At 37.8% G+C, this 20,486-nt stretch overlaps 1 pseudogene; it reads left to right on the top strand.

Annotated features, from left to right (window-relative positions):
* LOC100513185 lies at window positions 17,489-18,031 on the top strand (annotated as a pseudogene).

Below are 20,486 nucleotides of genomic sequence, written 5' to 3'. Positions count from 1 at the left end.
GGAACCATCCTATACTTTTAGTGGGAATGTAAATTGGTGCAACCACTATGGAAAACAGTATGGAGGCTCCTTAAAAACTAGAAGTAGATCCATTGCTATGATCCAGCAACCCCACTTCTGGGCATCTATTCAGAGAAAATAATTAGAAAATAGTGTTCATTTCGGCACTATTTTCAATAGCCAAAACATGGAATGAGCCTAAATTTCCATTGACAGAGGAATGGGTAAAGAAGATGTGGTACATATATACAATGGAATGTATAAAAAATAAAAAATAATGAAATTATCCCATTTGTGGCAACATGGATGGACCTAGAAATTATCATACTAAGTGAAGTTAGACAGTGAAAAACAAAAATCATATGCTATCACTTATATGTGGAAACTAAAAAAAAAAAAAAAAGGGGGAGTTCCCTTCGTGGCTCAGTGGTTAACGAGTCCGACTAGGAACCATGAGGTTGCGGGTTCGGTCCCTGCCCTTGCTCAGTGGGTTAACGATCCGGCGTTGCCGTGAGCTGTGGTGTAGGTTGCAGACGCGGCTCGGATCCCGCGTTGCTGTGGCTCTGGCGTAGGCCGGTGGCTACAGCTCCGATTCAACCCCTAGCCTGGGAACCTCCATATGCCGCTGGAGCGGCCCAAGAAATAGCAACAACAACAACAACAAAAAGACAAAAAAGACAAAAAAAAAAAAAAGAATACAAATGAACTTATTTGTAGAACAGAAACAGACTCACAGACTTTGAAAAACTTACAGTTACCAAAGGGACTGGTGGGTGGGGGAGGGATGAACAGGGGGCTTGGGATTGTCATATGCTCACTGAGGTATGTGGAATGATTGGCCAATGGGGACCTGCTGGGTGGCTCAAAGAACTCTACCCAATATCCTATGATAATGTATGTGGAAAAAGAGTCTGAAAGAGAATGGATGTTTGTGTATGTATAACTGAATCACTTTGTTGTATGGCAGAAATTATCACAACCTTGTAAATCAACTGTACCTCAGCAAAACTTAAAAAAAAATCCAGGTAAGCATACCGTTAAAATAAAGGAAAAAATAATAAAGATTTACTTATTTTAAAAATCTATCTAACAGTGTGAGAAAAAATGCAAGTCTACATGTGTCAACTTCTGAAGCAGTTGCGGCTGCAGTAGCCAAAACATAAGGTCAGAAGGGAGAAAGGGGTGCCAGAGTCCCAGGGGTAATTGTTAAGAATCCTGGGGTAATTGGAATAATTTTTAAGGAACTCCTGGGGCACTTAATTATTCTACAAGGGTCCTAGTCCTCTGACTGTGCTCCTAGAGGCAACACCATTTCCTTCTACATTGCTTCTCCCTCCAGAACTCAGTCTGACATGACTGAAGCCAGGTGCTGCAGGAACTGCTTGGGCAGGCATGGCTTATGGGGAGGGTGCTATAAACAAAACCTCTACAAGTTTGGAAAGTGTTCAGAAATCTGATACTTCCTCCTGTCTTCCACTAACCCTTCCTAGGTCATCCTGGGCAAGTCTCTTCACTCCTATGGGTCTCAGGTAAAATGACCTATAAAACAGAGTTGGGGACTGGACTAGATCAGTTCCCATTATTCAAGTTCTGCATGCGACCAGAACATGCTTATTCTATTTACTTTTATTTTTATTATAGTTTTCAATTTTTAATCAAAGTTTAAAGTCAGATAATTCTATCAAGCTTATTATGAACAATAATAATTTTATAAAAAATTTAATTTTATTTTTATTTAAAAAAATTTTTAAATTGAAATACAATTGATTCTGGTATGTTAATATTGTGTTCTTGGTATATAATAAAGTCATTCAGAATATATATATTCTGAATATATATGAATATATATACATACACATATATTCTGTATATATATGAATATGTATACACACATATGTATTCTGTATATATACACACACACACACACATATATGATTTTCTTTTCCAATATTGTTTAGCATAAGATATTGAGTTCTGTGGTGCAGGGGGTTAAGGATCCAGTGTTCTCACTGCTGTGGCTCTGGTTGCTGCTGTGGTGTGGGTTCAGTCCTTGCCAGGAACCTCTGAATGCCATGGGTGCAGCCAAAAAAAAAAATATATTAAATATATGCCCTGTGCTATACAGTAAGACTTTGTTGTTTATTTATTTTATGTATTGTAGATTGTAACTTCTAATCCCAAACTTAAACTATCCTTTTCTCCTCCTCCCCCTTGGCAACAAACCACAAGTCTGTTCTATACACTTGTGAGTCGGTTTCTGTTTTATATATAAGTTCATTTGTGTCATATTAGATTCCACACATAAGTGAATAATATAGTATTTGTCTTTCTCTTTCTGTTTTACTTCACTTAGTATGATGATCTCTAGTTCCATCTATGTTGCTGCAAATGGCATTATCTTGTTCTTTGGTAGTGCTGAGTAATATTCCATTGTATATATGTGCACATCTTTATCCATTCATTTGTTGATGGACACTTAGTTTACTTCCGTGTCTTGGCTATTATGAATAGTCCTGTTATGAACGTTGGTGTGCATGTACCTTTTCAAATTATAGGATTAAGATTGCTTGATCATAGGTCAACTCTACTTTTAGTTTTTTAAGGAGCCTCCATACTGGTTTCCATACTGGCTATGCCAATTTACATTTCCACCAACAATGTAAGAGGTTTCCTTTTCTCCAAACACACCACCATGCCCAATAATTTGAAATGCTTTTAGCCTAAAAAATGTATCTCTAAGCAGCAATCATATTGTTTATGATTTTTTTTCAGTTTAGACATATCTTTTTATCTTCCACCATGGAAGATAAAAAGTAACCTTTCACTCAGAAGCCCCTCCTTCACTGCAACAAGTATATTTTCCATCCTTCCACTCCCTCATTCACTTACTGCACATGTAGTTGCGTGAATATTCCATGTTATTATTCCGTAAATTCTCTTCACTGCTGAGCCATGTTAAGACAGTTACTTTTCCTTCCCTCACCAATTTTTCTGTTTTCTGTGGAGATAGTGTTGTCTCTTTTTGATTTGTATAGTTTTTAAAAACATAACTTTCTGAAGTGTATCCCCAAGTGTCGCACCCCTCCTGAACTTCACGATTTCCTCTCACTGACTGTACATACTATTTATTTTTCTCAACTGAATACTCCTGGAGACATCCCTCTTAGAAACTACTTTTGGCTTGCTTTAATCTGAATTTAATGTTTTAGGCTTAATTTAATTTGACCTCTGAGTCTCCTCTACCACTCTTACTTCAGGGACTCTTATTTGCATCCTGAGTGGTTTCTTCTCTTTCTTGTTTTAAATCCCTTATCTTCCTCTTTCTCACTTTATTTCCTCATCTTGGTGAAGCATTTCATTCCGTAGTTTTCTTATAAAGGGTGCACAGGCTAAAAATTAATTTGCATATCTGAAAATATCTCTCACTGGTCTCTATGTTTAACTGACTTTTTGTTTGGGTGTAGAATTCTGCATTGGAAATGGCTTTCCCTTCTGATGCTGAAGGCATTGTTTCATTTTCTTCTCGCTTCTAATAGTGCTGCTGATCAATCTGAAACCTATTTGCTTATTGATCCTTAGTATATAACTGTTTTTTTTCCTTTCCCTCTGTGAAATCTTTTAGATATTTTATTTATTCCTGGCATTCTAAAATTTTCATTGATATGCTTTGGCCCAGCTGTATTTTTATTCCTCTGAGTCTTTTTAGTCACTCTTTCAAACTGGAAACTTTTTTGGTTATGTGAAATTTGTTTGAATTTATTTCCTTGATTATTTTCTCTCCACTGTTTCTTCTTTTCTCTGATCTTTAAACCCTCCTCATACAGATGTTGCATCTTGTAGAGGGATTCTCTATTTTTATTGCATTTTCAGTTTGTTTCCCATTTATTTTTTGCTCTTCTGTTTGGGAGATGTCTTCAGCTTCATCTTTCTTTTTTATTTAATTTTTTTTTATTTTTGTTGATTTACAGTGTTCTGCCAATTTCTGCTTTACAGCAAATTGACCCAGAATTATACATATATGTGTTCATGGGTATATTCCATCACAAGTGATTGAATGTAATTCCCTGTGATATGAAGTAGTATCTCATTGCTTATCCACTCCAAATGTAATAGTTTGCATCTGCTAACCCCTGACTCCCGACCCATCCCACTCCCCCCGGCAAACACAAGTCTGTCCTTCATGTCCATGATTGGTTTCTGTTTTGTATATAAATTATTTGTGCGATGGTTTAGACTCTACATATTAAGTGATATCATATTGGGTCTTTTTCTGACTTACTTCACTCAGTATGAAAGTCTATAGTTTCATCCATATTGCTGTAAATGACATTATTTTGTCCTTTTTTATAACTGAGTAGTATTCCATTGTATATATATATATATATATATATATATATATATATATATATATACATACATATCACATCTTCTTAATCTGTTTATCTGTCAGTGGGCATTTAGGTTGTTTCCATGTCTTGGCTATTGTGAATAGTGCTGCTGCGACGAACATATGGTTGAATGTATCTTTTTCTTTTTCTTTCTTTTTTTTATTGTCTTTTCTGGGGCCACACCCATGGCATATGGAGGTTCCCAGGCAAGGGGTCTAATCGGAGCTGTAGCTGCTGGCTTACACCAGAGCCACAGCAATGCCAGATCCAAGCTGAGTTTGTGACCTACACCACAGCTCACAGCAACACCAGATCCTTAACCCACTGAGCAAGGCCAGGGATTGGACCCACAACCTCATGGTTCCTTGTCGGATTCATTAACCACTGAGCCATGACGGGAACTCCTGACTGTATCTTTTTCAATGAAAGTTTTGTATGGATATATGCCCAGGAGTGGGACTGCTATTTGACCCACCTCCTAGAAAAAGACAATAAAGGCACAAATAAACCAGTGGGATCCACTTAAACTCAAAATCTTCTGCACAGCAAAGAAAACCATTAAAAAATGAGAACACAACCCACAGAATGGGAGAAAATTTTTGCAAATGACTCAACTGACAAAGGTTTAATCTCTAAAATATACAAACAATAACACTTAATAACAATAATGACTTAATAACAAAAAAAAAACAACCCAATTGAAAAATGGGCAGAAGACTTAACTAGACATTTATCCAAAGAAGGCATACAGATGGCCAGCAGGCACATGAAAAAATGCTCTGAATCAGTAAATATTAGAGAAATGCAAAGCAACAATGAGGTACCACCTCACAACAATTAGAGTGGCCATCATTAACAAGTCAACAAACAACAAATGCTGGAGAGGATGTGGAGAAAAGGGAAACTTCCTATTACTGTTGGTGGGAATGTAAATTGGAAATTCCACAACCTCTATGGAAAACAGTATGGAGGCACCTCAGAAAACTAAATATAGAACTTCCATATGATCCATCTTCATGTTTCAAACCTTTGTTTAGGTTTTCATTTCCCTTGTTACATTTTTGATTTCAGAGTTATTTCATCTTTTCTAATCACTCTTTTATTAACATGGAATTTTTACTTTATGAACGCAATATCTCTACTCTTGCTGAGAATACTAATGGCAGCTTTTTGTTGTTGTTAGTGGGTGATGCTTTTTCTTTTCTTTTTTTTTTGTAAGGTTTTCATCCTCTTAAATAGTTTCTGTTTCACCAAGTTGCTTTTTCCCCTTATTCATTTGCTGTCTTGTTGTCTGTTTTTAATTTTAAAGGCTTTCTTCAGATATCTAGTCATCTTTGGCTATCTGTTCATATTTAGGAATGGGAACCAAAAAATTAACTGTAATTTCTTTTGTATGTATGCACACTTATGTTTTAAGATTATCAGTTTGGGATACTTTATTGGAGAAGCTCTGGTGCTGGGTTTTTCAAGTCTTTTATTCTTGAGCTGGTTAGTTTGCTCACCTAAGATTCTTCCAATGTCTTGCTGCCATGGTTTTAGTAGTCCGATTGAAGTAAAAACCTGAAGTATCAGCATTCAGACTATAACTCTTCATTTAGTACCCTTGTTTTGCCTATACTACTGTCTTTCTCAACTCTTTCCGATGCCTGCATATTCAGAGATCTTGGTTTTATTCATTCTTCAGAATAACTTCCAATTTTCTGTCAGGGTCAGTTAGGGAACAGATTCCCAGGTATGCAGATTTGAGAAGGATATTTGGGAGCTTATTGTTTATTTTTATTTTTTATTTTCATCTTTTTAGGGCCACACCTGCAGCATATGGAAGTTCCAAGGCTAGGGGTCTAATTGGAGCTGTAGCCACTGGCCTACACCACAGCTACCACAACACCAGATCCAAGCAGCGTCTGTGACCTACACCATATCTCAGGGCAATGCCAGATCCTTAATCCACTGAGAGAGGCCAGGGATCAAACCTGTGCCCTCATGAATGCTTGTCAGATTCATGTCCACTGAGCCACGGTGGGAACTCCTTATTTTACTTTTTATACTGGAAAGCTTCAAACATAAACCAAAATAAAGAGCATAACACCCAGCTTCAGTACTTATATATATTTTTTCAATTTCAACTACTTTAAATGTACTCCTAACTCAGCCTCCTATATTTAGCCTTGCCTTTGTCTCCTTCTAGAGGTGCTGGTACCACCACTCCTGGGGCTTTTTGGAGTTACGTCAATGTAAAGTGGATTGCTTTAATTTTTTCTCCTGCACAACCACATTAGGATTCTGCTTTCTTGGTTTGACTAAGCAGTTACCACTTTCCTTTCTGCTGTATTTGGTTTTTATTGTTATTGTCTCCTTTTCTGGTGTCTTTGCTGTGCTGAAATTTCAGTTCCTCTCACAGGTCATGCTCTCTGATATTTGAGATTTTACATACACTCTACCTAGAACTTTATTTCCCCAGTTCTTTGACGGGTTGATCCTTTATGTTGAATTTCAGTCTTTCTCCTAGAAACTCTCCTTCCTCTCCTGGTTCAGCGCCTTTCTTCTGTCCTCTCATTTCACCCTCTACTTCATCCCACCCAGCACTTCTTTCACTGCATTGCAATTGATTTTCTCCCTCATTAGGCAGTGAATTCTGGAAAGATAGGTATCTATTCTGGGACATATTGTAAATATAGTAAAGAGTTATTAGATATCTACTATGTGTCAGAAGTAGTTGTTTTTCATATACCAATTTATTTAACTCTCAGAATAATCCTCAGATGTGGACATTTTTATTTTTAATTGAAGTATCGCTGATTTACAAAGTTTGAGGTGTACAGCAAAGTACACCTGAAACTTTGTAAATCAACTATATATGTTATTACCTACTCCTGATTATTATTTTTCTCCCAATTTACCCCCCCCTTTCCCCCTTTGGTAACCATAAGTTTGTTTTCTATGTCTGTGGGTCTATTTCTGTTTTGTAAATAAGCTCATTTGTATCAATTTTCTTGTCTTTTTGGCTTTTTAGGGCCACACCCACAGCATATGGAGGTTCCCAGGCTAGGGATCTAATTGGAACTGTAGCTGCCGGCCTACACCACAGCCACAGCAATGCCAGATCTGAGCCGTGTCTGCAACCTACACCACAGCTCACCACAACACTGGATCCTTAACCCTCTGGGCGAGGTCAAGGATCAAACCTCATGGTTCCTAGTCAGATTCATTTCCACTGAGCCATGACGAGAACTCCTCATTCGTATATTTTTTTTTAAGATTCTGCACACATAAGTGATGTCTTATGACATCTGTCTTTCTCTGATTACTTCACTTAGTATGTTAACCTCTAAGTCTTTCCATGTTGATGCAAATGGCATTATTTCATTCTTTCTATAGCTGAGTAATAGTCCGTTTTGTGTGTGTGTGTGTACACCACATCATTATCCATTCATCTGTCGATGCACGCTTAGGTTGCTTCCATGTCTTGGCTATTGTAAACAGTGCTCTTATGAACAGTGGGGTGCATGTGTCCTAATGCATTATGTTGTCTGGATGTATGCCTAGGAGTAGGATTGCTGGATCATATGGAAGTTCTATTTTAAATTTTTAAAGGAAACGCCATACTGTTTTCCATAGTGACTGCACCAATTTATATTCTCAACAACAGTGTAGGGGGGTTACCTTTTCTCCATTCCCCACACCCTCTTCATCATTTATTATTTGTTGACTTTTTTATGATGGTCATTCTGACCCATGTGAAGTAATAACTCATTGTAGCTTTGATTTGTATTTCCCTAATAATTAGAAATATTGAATATTTTCTAATGTGCCTGTGGGCCATCTGTATCTCTCCTTTGGATAAATGTCTATTTAGGATTTCTGCCCATTTTTGAAGCTTTTTTATTGAGTTGTATGAGATATTTGTATACTTTGGAAGTTAATCTATTGTCAGTCACATCATGTGCAAATATTTCCTTCCATTCCATAGGTTGTCTTTGTTTTTTTATGATTTCCTTTGCAAAAAATTTTCTCATCTCCCTTTCTTTCTTTCTATCTTTATACTTATGTCTCTTAACTTCATTTTATTTATTATTTATTTTTTTATTAAGTTGCAGTTGATTTACTGTGGTGTTATTGCAGGAATGTGAACTCAAAGAGTAAGGATGAGGAATCAAAGATTAAAGAGTTTCTTCATAACCATCTAACTTTTCTGCTAGAATGTCAAGACCTTGCCTACTTTGGTTACCCTGTATCACCAATATCCAAAACACTGCTTAATAAATAGTTGTTGAATGAATGAATGAGTATGCCTTAAGGAGAAGGAGATTAAGGAGGTGGCTGAGACAGAACTAGAACATGGGCTGTACTTTTCTCCCCAGAGGCTATTGTTCTGATGTTTCAGGTGTTAGTAAATTATCTCATAAACTACTCTCTAAAAATGCCTTACTGCCCTGAGAACCTCTGGTTCTGTGTCTAATCCATGTAGGAAATTCCAATAGTTGATAATAGCTCAATGTTGGATTATTCTTAGGGCTATTTGCATTTTAACAGCAGACTCCTAAAAATGCCTATATCACTAAATGGAAGGAATTTCAGGTGCTGAGACAGAACTAGGCTGGGAGATATTTGTAGGCTGCAAGGGATGGGTCCCTGAGTGTTAGCTCATAGTGCTTTCTCTGCTCTATCTACCATCAAGGATGACTCAGGAAGAATAATTTTGGCAGCTCGTTCTTCTAACTCTAAGGAAAGTGGGAGTTTTAGAGTTCCTTCCAGTTTCCTCTTCCTCTCCTTTGCCCTCTCCATTCTTCCCTCCCTTCCTCCCTCACTCTCTTCCTCCGTTCTCTTATTCCTTTGTCTCTGGGATGGCATCTTCATCCATTAAATGCTATAGTGCCCTAAGCCATGATCTTGTAACTTGTCTGCCACCTCTGATTTCCAGCAGGGATGGGCTTATAAACCTTAACACCTGTCTGGTGAGTGATCCCCCAGGCTTATAAGAGAATGGTTGACTAGGTGGTCCTTTGTGAGTGAGGGTGTGTGTGTGTGTGTGTGTGTGTGTGTGTGTGTGTGTGTGTGTGAGAGAGAGAGAGAGAGAGAGAGAGAGAGGGAGCATGCACAGGTACATACAATTGATTGATTTTTGGATTAATGGGTGAGGACCTTAGGCTCTATCATAATAATACTTCTTAATGTTTAGAATAATATTCCAGGGATTACCAGTGTTAGTGTCCCATACACATTGTTCTGTCCCATATTTTCTCTTACCTTTTCTCAGAGTACTTGTTTCAGGTTGCAATTAGATATCCATTTGTGTAATTATTAATTTTTTGTCTGTCTCCTCCACCAGACTGGAAGCTTCATTTAAAAAAGAGCTATGGCTGTTTTTGCTTGACATATCAGTTAGAAGTGAATTTGGCTGCAAGTAATACGGTCTTAGTAGCTGTAGCTTGAACCCATGGGAGTTTGTCACATAAAATGTGGAGATAGGTGGCTATTGGTATTAATTCATTTGCTCGGTATTACTCTCAAGGACCCAGGAAATCATCCCCCCTTTTTGGCCATATTCAGCATATTGTATTTTCATCCTCATGTTTGTGTTCTTGCTGTTCCAAGATTGATGCCTCAGCTCTGAGTCTGTTATCTTTATTCAACATGCCAATAAGTAGAAAGTAAAATGATAGAAAAAAGTTTTTTTTTTCTCATGCAGATCTATTATTTTATCAGAAACAAAGTCTCCAGCAGACTTCTTTTTATGTCTCATTGATCAGAACTGAATCACACGTTACTCAGGTAAGAGTTAACAGGACAGAGGGTACTTCTTTTATATAAGAGCCTGCTTGTGAGGTTGGCTAGCCTCTGGAGACTTGGTATTTAACCCATTTCCTAACAGATAATGTTGGTTTATGGCTCTTCAACTGTTGTACAAACAAGGTAATTTATGCTGAACACCTGCCTTTCTTCTGAGAGTCTGTAATTTTGGTATAGTCTGAGAAGAGTGTGCCAGTATGACCAGCCTCCAATAAAAACCTCAAATGCCAAGGTCAAATGTGCTTCTCTAAGCAAAAGCATTTGCACATGTTGCTGATTTTTTTTTTTGCTTTTTAAAAATTGGTATAATGGACATATAACATTTATATTAATTTCAGGTATATGACATTATGATTTGATATTTTCGTGTATTGCAAAATGATCAATAAAATAAGTCCGGTCTAGTAAGATCTACTCTCTTGATAACTTTCAAATATGCTATATGGTATTACTGAGTATAGTTACCATGTATGCATTACATCCCCATGACTTATTTTATAACTGGAAGTTTGTACATTTTGGTTCCCCTTAACTCATGTTGCCCACCTCCTGCCTGCCCGCAACCTCTGGAAAACACCATTCTATTCTCTGTATCTATGAGGTTGGTAGGATTTGTTTCTTTGTTTTTAACTCAAAATATAAGTGAGATTTACAGTATTTGTCTTCCTCTGTTGACCTAATTTCACTTAGAATAATGCCTTCATGGCCCATCCACATTGTCACCAGTGGCAAGATTTCATTCTTTTTTCAACGCTGTATAGTATTCTATTGCATGTATATGCCACATTTTCTTTAGCCATTCATCCATTGGCAGGTATTTTGGTTGTTTCCACATCTTGGATATTTTAAATAATGCTGCAGTGAACATGGGGGTGCAGATATCTTTTTGAGTTAGTGTTTTCATTTTCTTTGGACAAATGCCCAGGAGTAGAATTGTTATATCAAATGGTAGTTTCATTTTCAATTTTTTGCAAAACCTCCATACTATCTTCCACAGTAGTGGAATTTATATTCCCACCAATAGTGTACAAGTGTTCCTTTTTCTCCACATCCTTGCCTGTTGTTGTCATTTCTTGACTTTTTGAAAAAAATAGCCATTCTAAGGGGTGTGAGGTTATAGCTCGTGGTTTTGATTTGCATTTTCCTAGTGGTTAGTGATGTAGAGCATCTTTTCAGTACTATTTAGTTATCTGTATGTCTCTTTTGGAAAAATATCTATTTAGATGCTCTGCCCATTTTTAAGTTGGATCCTTTGTGGCTTTCAATATTTATTTGTGTGAGTTCTTTATGTATTTTGGCTAATATCCTTTTATCAGATATAGGCCTACCTCATTTTATTGTGCTTTGCTATATCACTCTCATGGATTTTTTTTTTTTTTTTTTTTTTTTTTTTTTTAGCAAATTGAAGGTTTGTGACACTCCTTTGTCAAGCAAATCTATCAGTGCCATTTTTCTTCTTCACATGTCTGGGTCATATTTTTATAATTCTCAGAGCATTTTATTTCCTATTTTTATTTTTGGTCTTTTTAGGGCCACACCTGTAGCATACAGAGGTTCCCATCGAGGTAGAGCTGTAGCCTCTGGCCAATGCCACAGCCACATGAACACCAGATCCGACATACATCTGTGACCTACATCACAGCTCATGGCACTGCCAGATCCTTAACCCACTGAGTGACGCCATGGATCGAACCTGCGTCTTCATGGATACTAGTCAGATTCGTTTCTGCTGAGCCACAGTGGGAACTCTCTCAAAGTATTTTAAACTTTATTTTATTTTGTTTTACTTTAATTGTTATTTCCACAACACATTTTTTTTCTACTGTACAACATGGTGACGCAGTTACAAATACATTTATACATTCTATTTTCGCACATTATCATGCTCCATCACAAGTGACTAGACACAGTTCCCAGTGATACACAGCAGGATCTCATTGCTAATCCATTCCAAAAGAAATAGTTTGCGTCTATTAACCCCAAGCTCCCAATACCTCGCACTCCCTCCCTCTCCCCCAAGGCAGCCACAAGTCTATTCTCCAAGTCCATGATTTTCTTTTCTGTGGAAAAACTTCATTTGTGCCATCTATTAGATTCCATTTATAAGTGATATCATATGGTATTTGTCTTTCTCTTGCTGACTTATTTCACTTAGTATGAGAGTCTCTAGTTCCATCCATGTTGCTGCAAATGGCATTATGTCATTCTTTTTGATGGCTGAGTAGTATTCCATTATGTATATACCACATCTTCCTAATCCAATCATCTGTCGACAGACATTTGGGTTGTTGCCATGTCTTGGCTGTTGTGAATAGAGCTGCAATGAACATGCGGGTGCATGTGTCTTTTTTAAGGAAAGTTTTGTCTGGATAGATGCCCAAGAGTGGGATTGTGGTGTCATATGGTAGTTCTATGTATAGATTTCTAAGGTATCTCCAAACTGTTCTCAATAGTGGTTGTACCAGCTTACATTCCCACCAACACTGCAGGAGGGTTCCCTTTTTCTCCACCAGCCCTCCAGCACTTGCTATTTGTGGACTTCTTAATGATGGCCATTCTGATTGGTGTGAGGTGGGATCTCATGGTAGTTTTGATTGACATTTCTCTAATAATCAGGGATGTTGAGCATTTCTTCATGTGCTTGTTGGCCATCTGTATATCTTCCTTGGAGAACTGTCTATTCAGGTCTTTTGCCCATTTTTCCATTGGGTGGTTGGCTTTTTTGCTGTTGAGTTGTGTAAGTTGCTTGTATATATATTCTAGAGATTAAGCCCTTGTCCACTGCATCATTTGAAACTATTTTCTCCCATTCTGTAAGTTGTCTTTTTGGTTTCTCTTTGGTTTCTTATGCTGTGCAAAAGCTTTTCAGTTTGATGAGGTCCCATTGGTTTATTTTTGCTCTTATTTCTGTTGCTTTGGGAGACTGACCTGAGAAAATATTCATGAGGTTGATGTCAGAGAATGTTTTGCCTATGTTCTCTTCCAGGAGTTTGATGGTGTCTTGTCTTCTATTTAAGTCTTTCAGCCATTTTGAGTTTATTTTCATGCATGGTGTGAGGGTGTGTTCTAGTTTCATTGATTTGCATGCAGGTGTCCAGGTTTCCCAGCAATGCTTGCTGAATAGACTTTCTTTTTCCCATTTTATGCTCTTGCCTCTTCTGTCAAAGATTAGTTGACTGTAGGTGTCAGGGTTTATTTCTGGGTTGTCTATTCTGTTCCATTGGTCTGTATGTCTGTTTTGGTACCAGTACCACACTGTCTTGATGACTGTGTCTCTGTAGTATTGCTTGAAGTCTGGAAGAGTTATGCCTCCTGCTTGGTTTTTGTTTCTCAGAATTGCTTTGGCAATTCTGAGTCTTTTGTAGTTCCATACAAATTTTTGGATTATTTGTTCTAATTATGTGAAAAATGTCATTGGTAGTTTGATAGGGTTTGCATAGAATCTGTAGATTGCTTTGGGTAGTATGGCCATTTTTACAATATTAATTTTTCAAATCCATGGAATATCTTTCCATTTCTTTGCATCCTCTTTAAATTCCTTGATTAATGTTTTATAGGTCTTGACATATAAGTCCTTTACCTCCTTGGTCAGGTATATTCCCAGGTATTTGATTTTGGGGGGGTGCAATTTTAAAAGATATTGTGTTTTTGTATTCCTTTTCTAATATTTCATTGTTAGTATACAGAAATGTGACTGATTTCTGAATGTTAATCTTATATCCTGCTACTTTGCTGAATTTGTTGATCAGTTCAAGTAGTTTTTGGGTTGAGTCCTTAGGGTTTTCTATGTATAGTATCATGTCGTATGCATACAGTGACAGTTTTATCTCTTTTCTTCCTATTTATTTGCCTTTTATTTCTTTTGTTTGTCTTATTGCTGTGGCTAGGACTTCCAGCACTATGTTGAATAGCAGTGGTGAGCGTGGGCATCCCTGTCTTGTTCCAGATTTTAGTGAGAAGGCTTTCAGCTTTTCTCCACTGAGAATTATATTTGCTATGAGTTTGTCATAAATAAATCATGGCTTTGATTATGTCAAGGAATGTTTCCTCTATACCCACTTCAATAAGAGTTTTGATCATGAATGGATGTTGGACTTTGTCAAATACTTTTTCTGCATCTGTTGAGATGATCATGTGATTTCTGACTTTTTTTTGTTAATGTGGTGTATGACAATCATTGTTATTATTTTGTTAGGGTGATCTGTGATAAGCAATCTCTGATATTACTATTATAACTTTCTCAAAGTTTAGATGATGTTGGGGTTTTTAGAAATAAAGTAGTTTTAGGAGACAGGATTAAGATGGCAGAGTAAATGGACTGGAGCTTACCTTCTCTCATAAAAGGAACAAAATTACAACAAACTGCTGGACAACATTCAACAAAATAGACTGGAATGTCTATCAAAAAATGTATCCTTCTCCAGAAGACAAAGAGGAGGCCACATCAAGATGTCATAGGAGGAGCAATTATGTGATATAAGTAACCCCATACCTGCCTGGTGTATGGCTGAAGGACTCGAAAGTAACTATATTGCAGAGGCTCACCCATGGGAGTGAGAGTTCTGAGCTCCACATCAGGTTCCCATGCCTGGGGATCTGGCACTGGGTTGAGGAGCCCCCAGAGCATCTGGCTTTGAGGGCACTGAGGCTTGTGAATAGCAACTCCATGGGACTGAGGGAAGTGGAGACTACTCTTGAAAGGTGCACACAGGCTTTCATGTGCACTGTGTCCAAGGGCAAAATAGTCTCCTTAGGGATCTGAGTCAGACCTGTCTGCAGTTCGTTGAGTGTCTCCTGGGAAAATAGGGAGTGAATGTGGCTCATTGTGGGGGGAAGGACATTGGAGGCAAAGTTCTCAGGGATAAACATCAGCATGTGCTCCTCTAGAGGTGGCCATTTTGGAAAAATCTGGCCAAGCCCATCAGGGCTGAGAAGCCCCAGGCCAAACAACAAACTGGGTGGGAATACAGCCACATCCTCCATCAAACAGGCAGCCTAAAGATCCCCCCACCCAGGCACACAGCCACCTCTAATCACAACCAGAGACAAAACCCCATCCACCAGAGTGATAAGAATAAGTTCTACATACCAGTGGGTAGGCACCATTCCCTCCCATCAGGAAGCCTGCTGCAAGCCCCCATACCAACTTCAGCCACAGGAAGGGCAGGCATAAGAAGCAAGAGAGGCTACAACCTTATTGTCTGCAAAAAGGAGACAATAACCTCACCAAAATGAAAAAGCAAAGAATTATCACTCAGATAAGGGAACAAGAAAAAACCCTAGAAAAATAGGTAAGTGATCTGGAGATTACCAACCTCCATAAAAAGACTTTAGACTAAGAATTGGAAAGATGACTCAAGATCTTGAAAATAAACTGGAGGCAAAGATTGATAAATTACAGGAAACACTGGACAAAGAAAAAGAAGATTTTGGGATTAAGCAAGCAGAAATGCAAAATAAAATAATTAAAACAAAAAATTCATAGAAGGAACCAACAGCAGACTACAGGAGGCAGAAGAACAAATAAGCTAGGTGGAAGACAGACTGGTGGAAATCACTGATGCAGAACAGAAAAGAAAAAAATGGAAAAGAGGTGAAGACAGTGTAAGAGAATTCAGGGACAATGTTAAGTGCACCAACATTCGATTATAGGGGTGCCAGAATGAGAAGAGAGAGAGAGAAAGGGCCAAAAGCATCCCTAACATGGTAAAGGAATCACACACTCAAATCCAGGAAGCACAATGAGTACCATATTAAAAAAAAAAAATCCCAGAGAGGAACACCCCGAGACACATAATTACAGACAAAAATTAAAGACAAAGAGAAGATATTGAAAGCTAGGGAAAAGAAAAAAAATAACATACAGGGGAACCCCAATAAGGTTGTCAGCTGATTTTTTAGCAGGAACTCTGTGGGCCAGAAGGGAGTGGTAAAATATACTTACAGTGATGAAAGGGAAAAAACCTCCAATCAAGATACTCTAACCAGCAAGGCTCTCATTCACATTTGAAGGAGGAATTAAAAGCTTTACAGAAAAGCAAAAGCTCAGAGAATTCAGAACCACTAAACCAGAAATCATGAGAAGAGGAGGATAGAAATGTAGAATACTGGAGATGCACTTGCAATTAAGGGACCAACAACTTAAAACAATCTTGTATATGTAGACTCCTATATTAAAACTTCATGGTAACTGCAAACCAAAAATCTACAATAGATACAAACACAAATAAGAAAAAGCAATCCAAACAAAACGCTAAAGATAGTCGTCAAACTGTAAGAGAAGGGAACAAAAGAAGGGAGGAAAAAAGACTGAAAAAAATAAATCCAAAACAATAAACTGGCAATAAGAACATACATATTGGGAGTTCCCACTGTGGTGCAGAGGAAATGAATCTGACTAGTAACCATGAGGTTGTGGGTTCAATTCCTGGCCTCACTCAGTGGGTTACAGATCCAGTGTTGCTGTGAGCTCTTGTGTAGGTCACAGATGCATCTTGGATCCTCCATTGTTATGGCTGTGGTATAGGCCAGCAGCTGTAGCTCTGATTAGACCTCTCTCCTGAGAACCTCCGTATGTTGTGGGTTCAGCACTAAAAAGCAAAAAGCAAAACAAAACAAAAACAAAAACAAAAAACAAAAAACATACATATCAATAATTACCCTAAATGTAAATGGACAAAAGGAAAAAATGCCCAAACCAAAAGACGCAGACTGGCTGAATGGATACAAAAACAAAACCTATATATGTGCTGTCTTCAAGAGACCCACTTCACTTCTAGGGAAACATATAAATTCAAAGTGATAGGTTGGAAGAAAATAATCTATGCAAATAGTAATCAAAATAAATCTGGAGTAGCAATACTCATATCAGACAAAAAATACCTTAAAATAAAAAATATGAGACAAAGAGGCACATTACATAATGATCAAAGGATCAATCCTAGAAGAATATGTAACAATTGTAAATATATATGCACACAACATAAAATCACCTCAATATGTAAGGCAACTGCTAGCATCCTTAAAAGGGGAAATTAACAATAACACAATGATAGCAGGGGATTTTAACACCCAACTTACGGCAATGGACAAATCATCCAGATAGAAAATCAACAAGGAAACACAGGCCTTAAATGATGCATTAGAACAGATGAACTTAATAGATATTTATAGAACAGTCCATCCAAAAGCAGAAGATTAGACATTCTTCTCAACTGCACACAGAACGTTCTCTAGGATAGATCACATTCTGGGCCACAGATCAAGCCTTGGTAAATTTAAGAAAATTAAAATCAGTCAATGTGCCAGACGTGTCATGGAGAGAGGTTGAGGTGGCTGAGCTTCAGCCTGAGGTACTGGTTGCTGGGATGGTGAAGATGTTGGCTTCATTAGTCTGGGCCACTGTCCAGTCTGTGAGCAAGAGGAAGCTGCAGCCCACCTGGGCTGCCCTCACCATGACACCTTCAGCAAATGAGATAAAACAACTTCTTAGAGATAAGCCTGAACTCGTAGGTGTGAAAGTTGGTGTCCGAACCAGGGGTTGTAATGGCCTTTCCTACACTCTAGAATACACGAAGACAAAAGGAGACTCTGATGAAGAAGTTGTTCAAGATGGAGTCAGAGTGTTCATTGAGAAGAAAGCACAGCTAACACTTTTAGGAACAGAAATGGACTATGTTGAAGACAAATTATCCAGTGAGTTTGTGTTCAATAACCCAAACCTCAAAGGAACATGGGGCTGTGGAGAAAGCTTTAATATCTGTCTCCTCAGAACCACTTGGGCTGTGGACCCCAGGAGAGCTATGGAATCTCTAGGACTTATTGAAGAAATCATGTGACTGTCATGTGCTTAAGGTTTTTAACAAATGACTGCCTTACAAGGAAAATAAAGTGATGCATTTTTAATACAAAGCCAGTGTGTTAGATTCCAGAAGAACTGGTATTTGTGGGTTTTTTTTTGGGGGGGGGGACAGAAAGCAAAAAGCTTTAGGGACGTTTTTTAAGTCCTACCCTCCAACTAATTCTTTCCTGCATCCTTTCTCTTAGAATCAGTTGCGTGACAGTTGCCTTTCTGAGAGGATTTCAGGAAACATATTCTTTACAGGTGTGCGTTGGTAGTTCTTTTGAGCACCTTGAATGTATATATACCCAAACTGATGTCTTTCAAAATCAAGAGACAGGAAGTCTTGACCACTGGTGTGATGTGATGGTGCATTGTTTTTCTACCTGAAGTAGGCACAGTGTTTCTACTTTTTTATCCAAAATTTCATTGTCAAATGCCTCCTTTGCATTACCCTGTACCATCCCCAGCCATTAGATTAAATCGGACAGAGATTCCCTTGAACTGTAGTATAGAATCTTTCTGAGTAAAGGGATCAGAAGGTAAATACTTCAACCCCTTGTTTTTAAATCCATTTCTTTTGCTCAGAGATGGGGTCTCAAGCTGACTTAGATCCTTTTTGTTGGAAAGTCTCTTAAAAGCCATCTAGCCTACCCCTTCAGTTCTATACTTAGTTCTATACCCAGGGAAGCTGAAGGGTTTTTGTCCCAGCTCCCTCATACTGCAGGTGAGCTAGGGGCAGAGCTAGGACCACCCACATCTCCTCCCTCTTGGTAGTGACATGCCGGATCTTCGCTCTGAGGTGGTCAGTGATGGTAAACAGGTGATTTGGCTTCTTTACCTTGTCAACACTTTGATAAAATGTCTTTGTAATTTGGAGAACATAGTTTTATTTTAAGTGAGAAGATTCTTATTTTAAAACCCAATTTATGTAGGAGTTCCTGTTGTGATGCAGCGGAAATGAATCCAACTAATAACCATTAGGTTGTGGGTTTGATCCCTGGCCTCACTCAGTGGGTTGGGGATCTGGCATTGCCATGAGCTGTGGTGTAGGTCGCAGATGTGGCTCAGATCCTGTGTTGCTGTAGCTGTGGTGTAGGCTGGCACCTGCAGCTCTGGTTGGACACCTAGCCTGGGAACCTCCATATGCTGCAGTTGAGGCCCTAAAAAAAAAAAAAAAGCAAATGCATAAATAAAACCCATTTGTGTGAATTACCATCTTGTTTCACTCAGACAGTGGAACAGTAGTTTACCCTAGCAGGTAAGAAGACAGTGTAGCAGCCCAGGATTTTTCTCTTGGAATGTAGTACTAATTGAGAAGCAGAAGATGGGGTCTTTTCTTGAAATCCCAATAAGCATACACTCTCAGAGTCCTAAGTCCAATTGCTAAAATTTTTAGCCTAATATTTAAACCTAACATTTTCACCACCAACTTTTCTTTAACAGTGTTCTTTTTGTCAAGTAGTTACTGATTTTCCTGGGTTTGACATATTAAATTTTATGTGAGATAACATACATGCTTTTTTTGAAAGCTGAGTCTTACAAGTTAAAGTAGCCAAGTTCCTTTATGTTTGCCATATTTACTAAAGTACCTGGCACAAAATTCACCTAAATCTAGAGCAGTAGCTTTATGTAAATGCTTCATGAATTTGTATTGTTAATATAATCGTCAACCAACTTATGATTTGTGTAACACTGTATATGTGCAGAGATTGAGTTACCATTAAAACAAACAAACAAAAAAAGGAAAAGAAAATTGAAATCACATCAAGCATCATTGTTAATATAATCGTCAACCCACTTATGATTTGTGTAACACTGTATATGTGCAGAGATTGAGTTACCATTAAAACAAACAAACAAAAAAAGGAAAAGAAAATTGAAATCATATCAAGCATCTTTTGTGATCACAATGATATATGACTGGAAATCAACAAGAAGAAAAAAACTGCAAAAACCACAAACATGTGGAGACTAAACAACATGCTACTAAACAACCAATGTATCACTAAAGAAATCAAAAAGGAAATTAAGCAAATGATAACAAAGACGCAACAATCTGAAACCTATGGGATGCAGCAAAAGAAGTTCTAGAGGGAAGTTTATAGTAATACAATCCTAACTCAGGAAACAAGAAAAATCCCAAACAACCTAACTTTACACTTAAAGCAACTAGAGAAAGAAGAACAGATAAAATCCAAAGTTAGCAGAAGGAAAGAAATCATAAAGATCAGAGCAGAAATAAATAAAAGAGAAATGAAGAAAACCACAGAAAAAAATAAATGAAACTAAAATCTCATTCTTTGAAAAGATAAATAAAATTGATAAACCCTTGGCCAGACTCATCAAGAAAGAAAGAGAGAGGACTCAAATCAATAAAATTAGAAATGAAAAAGAAGTTACAGAGTTCCCGTCATGGTTCAGTGGTAATGAACCTGACTAGTATCCATGAGGACATGGGTTTTATC

This window comes from Sus scrofa, chromosome 16 (assembly GCF_000003025.6).
Source record: "Sus scrofa isolate TJ Tabasco breed Duroc chromosome 16, Sscrofa11.1, whole genome shotgun sequence".
Taxonomy (NCBI): domain Eukaryota; kingdom Metazoa; phylum Chordata; class Mammalia; order Artiodactyla; family Suidae; genus Sus; species Sus scrofa.
Note: the sequence above shows the minus strand (reverse complement) of the source record. Positions and strands in the feature narration are given on the sequence as shown.